General features: G+C 38.7%; 1 protein-coding gene across 13 annotated transcripts in view; it reads left to right on the top strand.

Annotated features, from left to right (window-relative positions):
- The window catches only part of CALD1 (caldesmon 1), a 270316-nt gene that overhangs the window by 83732 nt on the left and 173909 nt on the right, over positions 1 to 12675 (top strand). Inside the window, exon 2 of one of the 13 annotated variants that reach the window (XM_073009361.1) lies at positions 3005 to 3089. The exons of 11 other annotated variants lie outside the window; for them this stretch is intronic. The gene's annotated coding sequence lies outside the window, so the exon portion shown is untranslated. Of the gene's footprint in view, positions 1 to 3004; positions 3090 to 12675 lie in introns of those variants that run through there. One more of the 13 variants, XM_073009359.1, reaches the window with a different exon arrangement.

Below are 12675 nucleotides of genomic sequence, written 5' to 3' on the forward strand. Positions count from 1 at the left end.
GGGAACTCCCATTTATAAAGCCATCAGATTTCTTGAAACTTATTCACTACCATGAGAACAGTATGGGGGAAACTGCCCCCATGATTCAGTTATCTCCACCTGGCCCTGCCCTTGACACATGGGATTATTACAATTCCAGGTGAGATTTGGGTGGGGACACAGCCAAACCATATCAGACGCCATAACAAAATGCCACACACAAATTTATTTCTGGATGGAGGTTAGAAGTCCCAGATCAAGGTGTCAGCGGATTGGTTCCTTCAAGGGCTGTGAGGGAAGTCTCTGTTCCAGACCTCTCTCCTTTGCTTGTAGATGGTTATCTTCGTGTTCACATGGCATTCTTTCTGAACGTGTATCTGCATCCAAATTTCCTCTTCCTTTTTTTTTTTTTTTTGAGATGGAGTTTCGCTCTTGTTGCCCAGGCTGGAGTGCAGTAGCACCATCTCGACTCACTGCAATTTCTGCCTCCGAGGTTCAAGTAATTCTCCTGCCTGAGCCTCCCCAGTAGCTGAGATTACAGGCGCCCACCACCACACCAGGCTAATTTTTTGTATTTTTAGTAAAGACAAGGTTTTACCATATTGGGCAAGCTGGTCTCGAACTCCTGCTCTCAGGTGATCTGCCTGCCTCGGCTTCCCAAAGTGCTGGGATTACAGGCGTGAGCCACCAAGCCTGGCCTCCTCTTCTTATAAAGACACCAGTTGTATCGGATTAGGGGCCACCTTCATGACCTCATTTTAACTTAATTACCTCTGTAAAGACCCTATCTCCAAATAAGGTCACATTCTGAGGTCTTAGGCATTAGGACTGCTTCAACATATGAATACTCGGGGGAGATACAGTTCAACCCATAGTATGACCCAACTCAAAATGATGGTAGAAATCTATATGACACATTTTCTGAAGCTCAAGTGCCAAAGACCCTACTGTCGCTGGTGTTCTATCTTTCCACTGGGTCTAAGGGAATGCTTTGCTAGAAATCCCTTGGCCTTTTGAACTTGCTTTTGACATTTACTTTCCGCCTTTCTCAATATGAAATTCTGATCCCGTTAAAAGTCAAAAGAGGTTTTCAAAATGACGCACTGAAGTACGGTTTCACATACTGTGGCCTATCTGTGGACAGCTCTGAAACCACGGAGGCAGACCATCTGGTATGAGGCCTTTGGGAGCCAAGGAGGGGGCTCAGTGGGAAGGCTTGGCCAGGGCAGCCTGCAAGCCAGGGAGGCAGGCGCTGAGAGGGGAGCAGCTTCAGGGTAGCCAGCCGGGCCAGGGAGGCAGCCACAGAGGGACCTTGTGCGTGCCTGCGCAGGGCCCAAAGAGGGTGGCCCTTTTCCGTCATTTTTATATATGCTGATCACAACCACAAATCCCCAGACACAAGGAAAAATATTTGAAGCCTACACATATTTGTGCTCTGAATCATCTGTCTCTTGTCTTTGTTTTCCTCTTGCTCCTCTCTATCCCTCCTTAAAGTTTTATACTTTTTCTCTCAACAGCCCTTCTCACTTTATCTGTCTTTGCTCTAATTGTTTACAAGTGCCTCTACATTGTGTCTTGTCTCCATTTTCCATGTTCTTTTTTTAAAGTATTTTATTTTAGCCATTATTTCTCTTTGTCCCTTCCCTAAAGCTCTTCTTGGTGCCCATTTCCCAGCTTTGGTCCTGCTCGTGGCTTCTCTGTCTTAGGCTGGGGTAGTCGATAGACAGGATGACCATGTATCATCAAACTGGGACATTTGAAGAGGGAAAGAAGGAGCTGTTAATAAATTCCCAAAAACGCAGTCCTGAAGTGGGATCGTCCCAGGCACGCTGGAGTGGATGCTGATTCTATCATGGTGTGGTTTTCTGCTTTCCGTAAATCTCTCTTTACCTATCAACCACTCCCTCTATTTATATACCTTTCTTTTTTAAACGTTTTATGTTCTGGTCCTTCTTTTTTATTTCAACCCCAAGAACCTTTGTGTTTTTGTACTTCTGTCTTCCGTCATCTCCTCCTCATTCCCTCACTTTCCTCTACTCTGCTCTCTATCTTGTCTCACCACTTCAATTCTTCTTCTCCCTTGATTTCCTTCTTTTGGGTACAGACTAGACTGCAGCTCACAGCGGCCACGCCTGTCTGCCAGGATACACGCAGAACATAGTCCCTGCATTTCGGAAACAAATCAAGGCACAACTGAGCACATACACTGTACGCACTTCAAAATAAGCCACCACATGTTACAAGCTGCTTTGGGTCTCAGAGGAGCCCTGAGTAGACTGTTCACCCCTTCAGCACCTCTACCCAGAGACTAGAAGAATCCCTACAGCACACAAGCAGCCATGCCTGTTACTGTTACGGAGACATGTTCTGTGTATGTGTCTAGGCTCTCACGGGATGCATTTCCTATACGTGTGCCTATGTACACTAGAATTGAAAATGATGAAAGTATATGACCCGAAAAACAAAAAGAAAGTGACAGGTGAAGCTAACTGTGCATTGCCTTTGTTATGACTTCAGTAATCTGGACCATCTTATCTTCTAAAGAAATGTACACCAAAGGCCTAGCAATGGCTGCTATAGGTTTTTTGTTGTTGTTGTTGTTGTTCTCAATTCAGTCAGAGTCTCACTCTGTTGCCCAGGCTGGAATGCAGTGGTGCAATATCGGCTCACTACAACCTCCACCTCCTGGGTTCAAGCGATTCTCCTGCCTCAGTCTCCCGAGTAGCTGGGATTACAGGTGTGTGCCAACACGCCCCACTAATTTTTGTATTTTTAGTAGAAATGGGGTTTTACCGTGTTGGCCAGGCTGGTCTTGAACTTCTGACTTCTAGTGATCTGCCCGCCTCAGCCTCCCAAAGTGCTAGGATTTCACCGTGCCCGGCCTGCTATAGGTCTAACATAATTAACAATAAACTTTTAGGCAACAAGATAGAATAAATATTTATTTCAGTTCTTTTTAAATGTTCTCATGACACAGTCATCTGCAACTTACGGTTCATTCTGAAAAATCACTTCAATTTTCCAGATGTTCCTTGGACTTAAGCTTGTGCAAGGAAGGCCTGAAACTCCTTCCCAACTTGAAAATGAGAAAGGAAGAGTGTTTTCCTAATGTAAGTCTCTGGAAGCCAGTCCACAGATACCTGAAATGCTTGACAGAATGGCACTGTGTCAGCTGTCAGGAGCTGCTCTCGTCTTTTCTATTTTTTATTTACTTATTTGGGGATTTTGACCATAATTTTCTTTCTCTTTTTTTTTTTTCCAAATATTCTAAAAACTAATGAATGAGGAAAGAAGACAGTTGGCTGTGTCCCCACCCAAATCTTATCTTGAATTCGAGCTCCCATAATTCCCACTTGTGGTGGGAGGGACCCAGCAGGAGGTAATTGAAGCATGGGGGTGGGTCTCTCCCATGCTGTCCTCATGGTAGTGAATAAGTCTTGTGAGATCTGATGGTTTTATACAGGGGAGTTCCCCTGCACATGTTCTCTTGCCTGCCACCATGTAAGACATGACTTTGTTCCTCATTTGCCTTCCACCATGATTGTGACGCTTCCCCAGGAACTGTGAGTCAATTAAACCTCCTTCGTTTATAAATTACCCAGTCCTGGATATGTTGTTATTACCAGAGTGAGAACGGACTAATACAACAGTATACAAGATATTTTATGAACGGAAATACAGGTTTTGTTCAAGTTCTCTCCTTCCTTCCTCTCTCTTTCCCTTCCTTCCCCCTCCTCCTTTTCTTTCTTTCTCTTTCTCCTCATTCTTTACATTCTTCCAGTTTTTGTTTCTTCTCTCACTGAGACAGATATGGCTGGAAATGTGCTATTACTATGGGGCAGCCTTGTGCTTTATCCATGGTGGCCTATAGCTCTCTTGCTTATATATATCTTTTTATGAAGATTGATGGTAACAAAAAATACTTCACCCACACTCTGCTGGGTAGGTATATGGTTATGCGATGGTGGAACGGAAATATCTATCCAGAGAGCTCCCTACTGCCCTAGACTTAATAGAGTCATCCCCAGCCAGCCTGGAGCCACTGACCCACCTGTGTCTGAGTAACTAGGAAACAAGGAGTATAGGAGTTTGAGAGTTATTTTTGTTTTTTATTTTTTTAAACTTTCGTGCCTTTCCCTATTTCTGCTCTTAGATATTCTAGTAAAATGAAACAATTGCTCTTTCTGTGGGAGTCATTTCTAGCTTGCTAATTCTTTTTTGAGAGAGTGTTTGCGTGAGGTTTTAAGTTTTTAAAGTCTTGGCTCTTACATTTTGTAGGAGCCCTTGACTCCAGATAGTGGTCTAGTAGAAAAGTAGCCCTGGCTCCTGTCTCATGTCCACAGCTGATACTCTGTGTGACTTTGAATGGCCTCCTGGTGCCTCAGGCTTCTTAATTATAAACTGCCAACAGCCTTTTCCCTTCTCTATGATGCCAAGGTAGGGAGCAATGTGATCTTTAATACAAAAGGACATTAGGCAGTAAAGTGTCTTAAAATATAGACATGGATTTCCTCTCTTCTTCCTTTGAAATAGGAAGACTTTTGCTGGTTGGTTTTGGGGGGAAGATAGAAATCATATATTTATAAAGGAAACACCCCATATTCAAAGTTCAGATTTTGGGGTTTCCAATAATCATCTCATGCACGAGAGCTGACTCCCTCTGCTGGGGCTGCCCCACCCCCAGTTCCAGCCTTTCCTTCTTTTATTTTTATTTTAGAGGTAGATAGAGTCTCACTCTGTCACCCAGGCTGGAGTGCAGTGGTGCAGTCATAGCTCACTGCAGCCTTGAACTCCTAGACTCAAGCAATCATCCTGCCCCAGCCTCCTGAATAGCTAAAACCACAGACACAGCACCATCACGCCAGGCTAATTTTGTACTTTTTTGTAGAGAAGGGGTCTCCCTGTGTTGCCCAGGTTGGTCTTGAACTCCTGACCCCAACTGATCCTCTGCCTCAGCTTCCCACAGTGCTGGGATTACAGGCATGAGCCACCACATTGGCCCCATCCTCATCTTTAAAAGCAATATTGAGAATCATCTTGTTTGGAGAAACTCTGATAGTTTCCCCAAGTGCTGAAAAGGGAGGATTGAAACAGATTGCCATTCAATTGAAGCTTTTCCTCTAATGGAGTGAGAATTTTTTTTCTTTTTTTCATTCTTTTTTTTTGAGACAGAGCCTTGCTGTGTTGCCCAGGCTGGAATGCAGTGGCGTAATCATAGCTCACTGTAGCCTCAGCCTCCCAAGTAGCTTGGGGCTACCATACTTGGCTAGTTTAAAAACCTTATTTTTTGTACAGACGAGGTTTCACAATATTACTCAAACTGGTTTCAAACTCTAGGACTCAAGTAATCCTCCCACCTTGGCCTCCCAATGTGCTGAGATTACAGGCCTGAGTCACTGCACCCGACCCAGAAAACTTTTTTAAAAGCTTTATCTGAAACCAAAGCACATAGTGCACAAAGGCAGAATCTTAGAATCTTGTTGCCCTCATATTTTCTAAGACTGTCTTTTATCAGCATTTAAGTTTCTAACACATGAGATCACATATATGAAAGAGTTTGTGCTTTGTAATATCTGTGATTTTACTATCTATAGCAGAATATATTAAAGTGCAAAAGTGCTCCAGGAATATAAGAAGAGTAGAAGAAAAGCATGTTTGACTCCAGCAACTGTGCTTGCAGCCAGGCTTGAACGAGCAATCATGTGGATGGGTTAAATTGTTTATTATTTATTTATTTGTTTGTTTGTTTATTTTGAGACGGAGTCTCTCTCTGTGGCCAGGTTGGAGTGCAGTGGTGCAATCTGGGCTCACTGCAGCCTCCGCCTCCTAGGTTCAAGCAATTGTCCTGCCTCAGCCTCTTGAGTAGCTGGGACTACAGGCGTGCGCCACCACATTGGCTAATTTTTGTATTTTTAGCAGAGACGGAATTTCACCATGTTGGCCAGGATGGACTCGATCTCCTGATCTCAGGTGATCCATCTGCCTTGGCTTCCCAAAGTGTTGGGATTACAGGCGTGAGCCACCGTGGCTGGCCAAATTGTTTATTTTCGTTGTTCTTTAAATAAAAGTTTATTTTAGAACACTTTCAGATTTACAGAAAAGCAGCAAGAATATTCCAGAGTTCTCATATGCCCCACACCCAGTTTCCACTATTGTTAACATTAAGCGTATTTGTCACAAATAATAAAACAATATTGATTTATTATTACTAATGAAAGTCCAGCCTTGATTTGGATTGCTTTAGGTTTTACCTAAGGTCCTTTATTTACCTTTTAAGCCCCTTAAAATAGAACAGTGTTTCATATGGGGAAAATGTAATGTTCACACTGTAGCTATATTGATGGAACTCTAATACATGAGTGAAAATGGTATAAGCTAGCTCTTTTCTTGAACATATGCTTACTGGACTGACAATCTCTTGAGGACTTTCCACCTGTAATACCTTAGGCCTCTTCTGGTCTCTGGTTTGTTTCCCTTGAGACCATTAGCAGATTGCTCAGCCTGACCCACCCTGGTGCCAGATGTTGGAACCCTCTTGCTGCTGCCAATCTGACTAGTCATTCCAAACAGATGGTAATATCCAGCATCACACCCCTCCCACAATTTCACAGTTTTAGGCAGAAGCCTTAGAGTGAAAACGTTTACCTGGCTGTTGAATTGCTGAAACTGTTCTTAAAGCTGTTTCATAACACAGTGACTTGTGAGAGCTTTGACATTAACAGAAGGTCCACAAGAAGACCTGAGCCATGTTCCTCCAAATCTTGAGATCTAAAGACTTTGGCCAGTTTAAAAACACTACAATCTGTGGGAAATACCTGTTAGTAACAAATAAATTATGAAGGAGATTGCTTTCTAGACATCACCCCAATGACAGTCTTCCACATACTGAGCTTCCAAGCTTTCTTTCAAATACGAGTTACCAGCAGACACTAGTGGAAAGAGTCTTTTGAATTCATTTTCTGCCTTTGAGCAACTTGCTGACTGACATCTGGAGGCATCTCAGTCTTCTGGGGTGGCAACTTATGGGGAAAGGGCTGGAATAGGTGTGGTCTCTCCTAGTTTTAAAGCTGCTTGGATTGGGGCTTTATAACGTTCCCTCAGAAGGCTCGTTGGTGTCCTTTCTATCAAATTTCTTTTTCTACTGTTTCACTTTCATTAACAAATTGCTTCACGGGAAAAAATGCTAGATGTGGTTCAAATACTAGTTACACATTTGTTGCCTTCAAGATAACTAGTTATTTGATTGATCACAGTTGGTTTGTTTTTAAAGTTGATTTTGTGTAGAGTTATAATCAAACACGTGCAAGTGAATCAATCAAGTTGAAAATATATCACGATGAGGAAATGTAGGTATCTTCATATCAAAAAATTAATTGAGAGGAACCCTTAATAATGAGTGAAACTAATATTCTTGACTCAGAGAATGTCCTTAAAACCTCAAAATAACAACAATATCTGCACTTTGAACTGGTTATCTAAGTATAAATAAAGTTGGTAAGAGACACCTTTCATGAAAGGAATGGTTGAACTAAGTCTCAAATAGGAAGACATCAAAGTCAAGGAAGAAAGTAAGAGCTCAAGGCCTGGGGTGGAAATGGTTAGTAGGTTTAGCCATCTGCTTTGGTCTTTCCTGTTGCACATGTAGCTATATAGTTTACATAGAAGTATCTCTCCAGAGGATCAGAAAGAACAGATTTATGGAACCAGATGTGAGTTAGCATTTCTACAGGTGTGGCTCCGCAGCTGAAAGAACATGTTGTACCAGGGATGAAGTTTCTTATTATGTAATCAATATAAATTACCACTAGACTTTTACAGAGATTGATAAAGCAAACGTGTGTCATTTGGATTGGCCTTCTGGTATACAGAGAGACGCTGCTTCACCAAGTGAAAAAATGCACCATTTGACACTCATGAAAGACTTGGTAGAAAATACCATGACAGTAATCAGGCAAGGTTGTTCCCCCTTGCACACAGAGCGGATAGCTGGTGACTAGATGGAAATGGTGTTCATATGTTTTTCTTCATCAAGAAAAACAAGGAACATTTCAAAAATATTTTTAAAGTCTCTCAGAATCTGATAAGAAAGGGCCAAGAGGATAAAAATTAGAGGACTGGGGAAAAAATAACACAATGCGAGAGAAAAGATGAAAAAAGGTAGAATTAGTTAACCTACAGAAGAAAATATCCTTAGGTGGTATAGACAATCAGGGTCAAAAAAAAAGATTGGCAAATTGCAGATCATTTAAAAATTGCACACAGAACGAGAACTTTAAAATTCTAGACAGTAAAAGTAAAAATGTTGCTGATAAATTAATTTGTGTCACAGTATTTAATACAAATGTTTTGATTTTTTTAAAGCTGAGTGTTTTATGCTAGATTTTACAATGAAACGAAAATAAAAACTTCTACTTTTGGGCTTCTAATTTGCTTAAACTTTTTCAATTTAGTTTAAATGTATTGCTTAAATCTGTGATATTCTTACTAATTAAAATTTTTTTCTTAACTAATTCATTTCCAAGACAGCAGTGTCAATTTCCCACAATGATTGTGGATCTATGACAGTCTCCTTATAAAATTTCTCCTTATAAAATTTGCCATAATTACTGTTCATGATTCTGACTATGTTGCTTGATACAAATAAGTTTATGATTTTTACATCTTAAAGCATATTTTGTCTGCTATTAATATTGCTACAACATTTTTCTTTTGTTATTTACTTATTACATAAATTTTAAACCTTTTATTTTTAATATTTCTGTCTAATTATTTTAAAGTAGGTCTCATTAATAGCATATAAATACATTTCAAAATCTAGTCAGAGAGAGTTCTATCATTTAATGTATGAGATAAATCCATTGTATTTGTTATTATGGATTATATACAGGATGTCTGAAAATCTGAAAACAGGACAAACTTAATTTTAAAGAATATATTAGTCACATTTTAAAAATATTTGCTCAATATGTTTTCTTCAAGCTTCAGTCAACATTTCAAGTAAAGTATCTTTAAATTTAAAGCAATGTCCAATTTTTTAACCCTAAAAAGTATAATAAATATACTATTTTCCCTGAATTTCCAGATTTTTTAGACCCTATGTAATGTATTTATTGTACAAAACCTATGAGCATATTATCTGAAATGTATCTAATCTACAGTGTAAGTGCTTACCCTGTATTTTCTGGTTTTTTTGGACTCAAGGTAATTTAGTCTTATTTTTAACATCATATTTTGTATTTCTTCTTTTCCATGTGTATTCTTCACGTCTTTATTTTCTCCCTTTGTAGTGTTTTATTATGTTTATTGATTCCCTTTTCGTCTTTACTGTTTTGGCTATATACATCCCTATTCCAGAAAATATTTCTACTAAAATTTAATACGTATATATTACAAAGTATAAATTTTATTTTCTCTCCAAACTATCTGTGTTCATCCTATAAGCTATTATTGTTTAACAATCTGTTTCATTTTTAAACCCTGAAAAATTCATTTTTTTTTAAAGAGTCAATTCTTACAATAATCTACGAATATATTTTGTTGATTTCTTTGTTCACCCTTGTTTCTGGCATTTCACTCCCCCTTTCTGGGTTCAAATTCCTATTTGCTGAACTTATTCTTTAGTAGTTCCTTTACAGAGTGACTTTGGGTTGTAAGCTCTTAGACTTTGTAAAAATACACTTTTTGCTTTTACTTTTAATTTAGACCTCACTCTTGGATATTCGCTTAGCTGAGTATAGAATATTTTTGCTTGGTACATTGAAGAGATCACATTTTCTTTTCTCTCTCTCTCTCTCTCTTTCTTTCTTTTTTTTGAAATAGGGTCTCACTCTGTCACCCAGGCTCCAGTGCAGTAGCACAATCATGGCTCACTGCAGCATTGACCTCTGGGGTCATGGGATTCTCCCACCTTAGCCTCCCGTGTAGCTGGGACTATAGGCACACACCACTATGCCTGCTAAATTTTGTATTTTTTTTAAAAGATGGTATTTTGCCATGATGGCCAGGCTGGTCTCAAACTCCTGGGTTCAAGCCATCCTACCATCTCAGCCTCCCAAAGTGCTGGGATTACAGGTATAAGCCACCACACCCAGTCAAGATATTATTACATTTTCTTCTCACATCTATTTAGGAGAAGTTGGCTGTCAGTCTTGCTGTCCTTTTTTCTGCCAATATAATTCATGTTTTCTCTCTGGTCATTTTTGTAACTGAAGTAAAAAAGCAAAATTTTTACGCAGAGAAATATTCAGATTTTAAGTGTGATATATATGTGTGTATGTGTGCAGTATGTATACATATATATGTCTATGTATAGGGTATATATGTTTGCCATATATATGTCAATATATATGTGTGTGTGCATGTCTATGTCATATATATATGTCTGTCTATATATGTCAGTTTCTGTTACCACATTGCCTACCTTAGACATCTACTGTTCTGATTTCTATCACCATAGATCACATGTGTCTAGTCTTGGAATTCATATAAATGGAATCAAATAGTATATATTTTTTGTCTGGTTTGTTTTGTGCAACATAATGTTTTTGCGATTCATCCATGTTGTTGCATGTGTAAGTAGTTCATTTTTTAAACTTAATGAATAATATTTCATAGAATTAATATACATAACTTGTTTTCCATTGTCCTGTTAATGGTCATTTGAGTCGTTCCCAGTTTGGGATTTTATGAATAAAGATACAAGAGACGCTCCTCAACTTATGATGGGGTTATATCCTGATAAAGCTATTGTAAGTTGAAAATATTTTAAGTTGAAAATGCACTTAATACACCTAACCTACTGAAACATCACAGCGTATCCTAGCTTACCTTAAATGTGCTCAGAGCACAGTTGGGCTAAATTATCTAACACAAAGCCTATTTTATAATAAAATGTTGAATCTTATGTTCTGCATATCGCTAGCCAGGGAAAAGATCAAAATTTGAAATTTGAAGTACACTGAAATCGCAACAGTTCCATACTGTTGTAAAGTCAAATCATCTTAAGTCAAGGACGATCTGTGTAATGTTCAAGTACCTTTTTCCGTGTTTGTGTGTGTAAGCACAAGTTTTTATTTCTTTTGGCTAAAATTCAGAAGTGGAATTGCTGAGTCTAATGTACATGTTTGTCTTTACAAGAAATTGCCAAACTGTTCACTGTGGTGATGCTGTTTTTAACACTTACAAGCAATAAATTAGCATTCCAGTGGCTCCTTATCTTTAACAACATTTGGAGTAGTCAGTCTTTTTAATTTACACAATTCTAGTAGTTGTTTGGTGATATCTCATTGTGGTCTTATTTTGCATTTGTCTAATGACGAATGATATTCAGCATATTTTTTGTCCTTATTGAACATATGTATATCAAGTTTCTTGCCTAATCTTTAAACTGTTTATTATTATTTTGTAGAGCTCATTATACTTTCTGGATACAAGTTAGATATATGTATTATATGAATACATATTTTCTCCCAGTCAGTGGTTCACCTTTTCATTTCTTTGATGCTGTATCTTGATAAACAAAAGTTTTATATTTTAATGAAATCCAATTTATCATTCTTTAAAATTTTATGGCTAGTTCTTTTTCTTTTCTCTTTAAGAAATATTTGCATACTCTAGGTTGCAAGGATCTTCTATTTTTAAAAAATTTATAGTTTTTGTTTTTATGTTTAGATCTGTAGTCCATGTATATTGTTTCAGATAGCAGTTGAGTTTCATTTTTCCCATTCATTTATCCAATTGTTCCAGAACAATTTGTCAAAAAAACCTTTTCTTTATGAATTGCATTGACTCCTTGTTGAAAATCAATCATCTCCTGCATAGGCATGGTTCTAATTTTTTTTTTTTTTTTTTTTTTTTTTTTTTTTTTGAGACAGTCTTACTCTGTTGCCCCAGGCTGGAGTGCAATGGCACAATCTTGGCTCACTGCAACTTCCACCTCCTGGGTTCAAGCGATTCTCCTGCCTCAGCCTCCTTAGTAGCTGGGATTACAGGCACGGGCCACCACACCTGGCTAATTTTTGCATTTTTAGTAGAGACGGGGTTTCGCCATGTTGACCGGGCTGGTCTTGAACTCCTGACCTCAGGTGATCTGCCCACCATGGTCTCCCAAAGTGCTGGGATTACAGGCGTGAGCCACTGCACCCGGCCAGGCATGGTTCTATTTCTATAGCTTCTTTTCTGTTCTATAGATCCATTTGTCTATTCTTACATAAATGCCAAACTGTCTTGATTACTGTGGCTTCATTAATGTTAGACATTGCTTGTTACCTTTCTACTGTTGGAGATAAGGATTTGTACATTCATAAAATCTCCCCCTTCGATACAGCATCTTCCCCATTCTTTTGATATTATAATAACTGTATGAATACTTCATAGCTGACCACATGGTATACTACGATTACATTTTTTTTCTTTATTACCACTTTTCTTCCTACTACCCACCAGGATTTAATAATGACTTCATTTCTTTTACCTGTTTGTTTTCTATTATTAATGCCTGCTCCAGGGTATCTGACAGGAATGTCAAATCCTTTTCAATACAGTCAAACACATCAGTAATTTGTCAATTATTTTTCTTTTAAGGGATTCTTCTGGAAACTTCTTGGCACTTTCTAGGTTTGGTGCACAGCTTGCTGTTCTAAATCTTTACTTCACAGTCATCTTAGGCATTTCCTTCCTAGGACTGAAAGGAATTTC

This window comes from Chlorocebus sabaeus, chromosome 21, assembly GCF_047675955.1.
Source record: "Chlorocebus sabaeus isolate Y175 chromosome 21, mChlSab1.0.hap1, whole genome shotgun sequence".
Classification (NCBI taxonomy): domain Eukaryota; kingdom Metazoa; phylum Chordata; class Mammalia; order Primates; family Cercopithecidae; genus Chlorocebus; species Chlorocebus sabaeus.